This window comes from Lontra canadensis, unplaced genomic scaffold, assembly GCF_010015895.1.
Source record: "Lontra canadensis isolate GAN:19392208 unplaced genomic scaffold, GSC_riverotter_1.0 scaffold42, whole genome shotgun sequence".
NCBI lineage: Eukaryota > Metazoa > Chordata > Mammalia > Carnivora > Mustelidae > Lontra > Lontra canadensis.
The window spans coordinates 13,314,244-13,319,673 of record NW_022631036.1 but is presented as its reverse complement, the minus strand read 5'-3'; positions in this window follow the sequence as shown (position 1 = coordinate 13,319,673).

Here is a 5,430-nt window from a genome sequence, read left to right as displayed (position 1 = left end):
GAGACATCCCAGGGGGTTAGAGTTATCTTCACTGAAACAGAATTTTCCCTAAAATTGATTTTGAACCAAAGAAACTTGGAGCTGATTTAATTATGCTGCAGTGTACTACTGTGAGTTGGCCATCAAGAGCTTCTTCCTCCTACTCATCCCTAAAGTTCTCTCCTGTGTAGGAAGCTGCCTTCCATCTCCAGTCATTGGCTGGCATCATGGTTTTAATGAAGGCCCATCTCCATTTCTGCCACTTCTGTGCCACATAACATTTCACAGCAGGAATACATGGCCTCTACTGAATGTTGTTCTCTGCCCACGTCAATGGTAAAATAGTGACTCCATGCTGAAAATATGATTTCATATCCATCTCTCTGTTGAGGGGAGAAAGTTTTAGTCACCTCACATGAACGGATTAACACTGTGAATAGACAACAAAACTACAACAGTCTTCATATACTTTCAACGTTGGGAAATAAATTCTTCTTTGAAATGTAATTTTCTTATTTACCTACTGGCATTTTTTAGCCCTTGTCAGGGAAATGGGCCTCATCGTGTCTATATCCTGCAAAATCATAAAGGGACAGTGGAGCAGGGAAGTTGGCAGGGGTGTGGTGGGTGATTAGTATTCTGTTAAAAGGATAACAGAATTGTCCCGTGCAATATTAACCACCCATAACACCACTTAGTTTGATAACGGCTAGACCTGTGAATATTTAACTTTTGTAATGTTTGCTTTACTGATAGTGGGTCACTTTCATATGTGAAATATAGCCTATTGCTTATTATTAATTAGACCCGAGGTGACCTTCAGAATTTAATATTCTTACAATAGTGATACGTGTAATTTACTACATGTTCCCATACATTCAAACTGTGAGAACATTCGGGTTTAAAATAACACTGGCTTGGAAAGAATTTTCATAGGCCATCTAACTCATCCATTCAGTTGTCTGCTGCAAATCATTTACATTCTGGGTGCTGAAGGGCATTCAGGCACATATAAGATGCCTTCTATCCCCTTCTGTACTCAGGCTCTATCTACCTTCAGGGGAAAAGGAAAAGACCTCATAAGAATACAGGGCAGCGCTGACTGACAGACATTGAGTCCCTTTTGAGTTCCAAACAGAGAAAGGGCAATGTGGGCAGGAGGAAACGACCTAGTAGGACAAGAAACAGTTGGAATGGCTGGAGAGAAGGGTAGTGTTTAGGGAGGCGGGTGAAGCGAACAGCAGGAAGCCAGACAATACCCACTGGTGACTGTAAGGGTTCAGTCATCAGGTTTGTAGGTCAGCCAGCCTCCCATCTGCCTCAGGCCATTCCTGACCATGTGAAGCTGAAAGTCCCGACCACATTTTCAGAAATGTTGATGGCTGGGGCAGGTGGATGCCTTTTGGAAAGATATATAGCTTCTTTGATCTAGTGATTTATAGAAGGCCTCTGTGATATGAGCACGGTTTATCTTCTCTGACTCTCCTCAAAGCAACCCCAAGTTTTAGTCAAACACTCTGCTTCCTGTTCTTTGTGGCTTAAATTTATGAACTAATATTATGTGAGGCCAGGTGAATAAAGATAAGCCAGAAAGGGAACATGAGGCCAGTATATGACATGATATCATATCATGCTTAAAAGTTAAGACTTCAGTCATTAAAGTATTAGCAAACCATTGATGGATTTGAGCTTTTAATTGGGGCAGGAGATAACTGCATTTGCATTTTAAACAGATGACTGGGTGCAGTGGTGATATTCCATAGTTGTCAAGCACCAGAGTTCTGGAGTCCGACTCCTTCTCTGATCTTATCAGTTCTGACTTTATTAGCTTCTCTAAGCCTCAGTGACCTCATCTATAGAATGGGAATATAGAGCATCACCTTGCAAGTTTGTTTTGAGGATCAAGTGAGATAATGCATGTAACATAGTTAGTCCAGTGCCTGGCACAGAGAGAGCATTTAGTATGTGTTGGCTGTTATTACTCTTATTATCCCTCCAGGAGTACTGTAAAGGATGGGCGATTCTGCTGGCAGCTCAAAGGAAGGGCTTGGAGAACAAAAGACAAGATGGGATCCATTCATGACAATATTTTAGAAGAGGCATTGACGCACTGAAGTAAGACAATAGAATAAGGATTGAGGAAGGGAAACAAAGTTAACACTAAGATGGGAGTAAAATCAATAAGACTTGGTTTCTGAGTGAGTGTGGGGGTGAAGAGGAGGGAGAAATCATAGCTGATTGTAAAGTTTCCAGCTAGGGTCACTGGTGGTGTGGTGCCATTGGCCAAGATGCAGAATAGAGTCAGCAGAACTTGCTGGTGCTCCACTCATAACCATAGCACACAACCTTCCAGCTGAAGGGGGTTTCCAAAGCTTGAGGGCTTTCTCTGGTGACAAGGGCCAGGGAGATGGGAAACATTGGAAAATTATGTCCTAGTGACAATCCTTACCCACTATTTGACAGGAGTTCTGTGTAAATACCTTGGCACACTTGTGCCATAGATGGGCTTACTCTGAGGTTCCTATCCTATTCCCAGACTTCCCTGGTGGGAAACAGCCCTGGGTTCCCACAGTGGCAACTTGTTTGACAACTAAGCCTTTTTACTGCCGTCCCTTTCTGGTCTCACTACTCTAATTCTTGAACAGTTTCTTCCGGATCACCTTCCAAGCAAACTATTTGCACTGGAATTCTTGTCTTGGGGTTTGCCATGGAAGAAATAAAACTAAGAGAATAGAAAAAGGGAAAAGAATACAGGAAACAGGAATATAGTTTTTTTTCAGACATTTTGAGGGGGACATGACTTGGGATAGTCAAGAAGAGATGGTCCAGAATGCAATGGAAATAAGGAAATGGAATTTAATAAATACTTGGGTTCTGATATACTAGATTGGTAAGTAAACTGCAAAAAAACCATGGTAGTTGAAATTTTTGAAGAAAGCATATCCTCCTTACAAGGATAGCCTGTAATATAAGAAGTTTGAAAAAGCTAGTGGAAAAGCACTAGAATGGACACAAAAATGATGTGCTTAGACAAGTGAGTGCAGAATAAGAGGGTGATGTGGAAGCCAGAAGACATAATTTCTTTGGAAGGAGAGTCTGAATTTTTAAAATTACAGTACAAATCCTTTTAAGGGAGTCCAGGTTTCATCTCTGTAATAATAATAAACATTTGTCAAATGAATACCAATACCTTCATCTCACTGTGAAGATACAAGAGAAGCTCTAGTTACGGAATGAATAAATCATGGGAATAAAAGGCACAGTAGAGGGAATATAGTCAATGATACCGTAATGGGGTTTTATGGTGACAGATGGTAAGTACACTTCTGGTGAGCACAGCATAGCGTACAGAAGTTGAATCACTATGTTGTACAGCTGAAACTAATATAACATTGTGTGTCAATTATACTCAATAAAAAATAAAAATACAGGAAAAACTGAGGTGGTGAAATTAAGGGGTGAAGAGTAACTTAATAGTTATTTCCATATTACGTGATGTTTTCTGGTTTTTTTGGTTGGTTAGTCCTCTATTTTTGTTTACTACACAATGGATTCATATTGTGAAGCAGTAAGGCCCTCCCTATCATCTTCCCTTCACTAGCAGTCTGTATTCTATGAGTCTATTCTCAATGCAACTAACAGCAGTTAATTTTTGGCATGGGGCAAAAGAACAAGGAATTGAAGTCTTGAAGAAGGGGGAGGGACATAGGACAGGGATCCCGTGCGACAAGCTCTCATACCTGTCACCCTCGTCTGTCACTATTCTTCCTCCCAAATTCTTCTTTACTACTTGGTTATTGCTTCTTAGGTTATAATGGGAAGTTTTAGCATGACCTCATCATGATATCATTACTTTCAGGATCTGAGTTTTGATGTCACCTCATTTTTTTTTCCTTCTCTTTAGTTTGAGACATTATAGAGCAGCCATAGCTTTCAATTCCTCATACCACAACAAGCTTGTTTATATTTTGAAATATTTCCAATATGTAGTCAATGACCTATTTATAGGTATATGTAGATGCAACAAAATTTCTGACCTTCTTAAAAATTTTACACTGTCTTTTGAAGTTACAGTGGGTTTAATTTCTAGGGCAAAGAGGCATTTATATGGTTTATGAAGAGAGAATGAATACGAGCACTTGCCTGAGGTTTACGGTCTTTCCTGATTTCCTGTTCTCCTTTAATACATTACATCTGGTTTGCAAGACTGTTCAGAGAAGCTTTATTCAAACTCTTCTAGAATGAAGAAAAAAAATGGCTTGTTGGTGTAAATGGAAGAGAGGAACTTAGTTGTTTATGATCAGGTCAGCCATTTTTTTTTTTTCAAAGATTTTATTTACTTATCTGACAGACAGAGACCACAGGTAGGCATAGAGGCAAGCAGAGAGGAGGAAGCAGGCTCCCTGCTGAGTAGAGAGCCTGATGCGGGGCTCGATCCCAGAACCCTGGGATCATGACCTGAGCCGAAGGCAGAGGCTTTAACCCACTGAGCCACCCAGGCGCCCCCAGGTCAGCCAATTTTATAAACTCTGGAAAATCACTGCTGTTTTAAAATACATATTGGTTTAAGAATAATATCTGATCAATTCTATACATTTTTCAGCATTCAGTTTTCCTAAATGTTTAGCACCCCTGAGATTGTACTCAATACCTTATTGTCTCCAGAAGGATCTTTTCTACATTGTCTACTGTTGTACTAAGTCAATTACCAAGTTGTCTTTTCCCATTTATATAAAGCCATTAAACCAATGTCCTGTCCTGTGCAGATACAATAAGCAATCACTGACAGTTTTCCACTTAATTACATGCTTCACTGAGTGCTTCTTGATTGAAAATATTCTCTTACAATTTCCTTTGTTTTATGCTCATGATTTTACCCCTGTAACATAAGGGATGATAAAGGAAGATCTGATTCAACAAGATGGCTTTTCTCTGTAGTAGCTGTACCTGCCACTCCAGTAAAATATGTAACATCTTGCCCTTTACCTTCAGGCTGGGATGTTCTCCCCTGTGGGTCACTGAGTCTTTTATTTTTAAGGAGGCATTACTCAGCCCTCGGGTTACCGCTTCTCTGGAAGCTTGTTCTTCAGAGTTCAAACACCTGCTTCCATTGGCCTTTTCTGCTATCTAGAAAAAGCAAAGTTGCTGTGACATTTTTAGTCAGATTTTTTTTTTTTTAATTTTCTGACCTCCTGGTCCTTGGGCCAGTAATTAGTGAGCTCCTACAACTTCCATGACTATGGCAGGAAGCTCTCAAACAGTTTTTGAAAAAGAATCACAAAAATGTCTTTACTCAACCAATAGTGTTATTTGTTGGACCCAGAAATAACTTTGAGTTATAGTTGGACCAATGGATGCTTTGAAATGAAAACGTTTGAATTCTTGCTCTTATATGACTATGTATGTGACTTGTATTACCTGATAGTCATGTTACTGATAATAATAATTGGG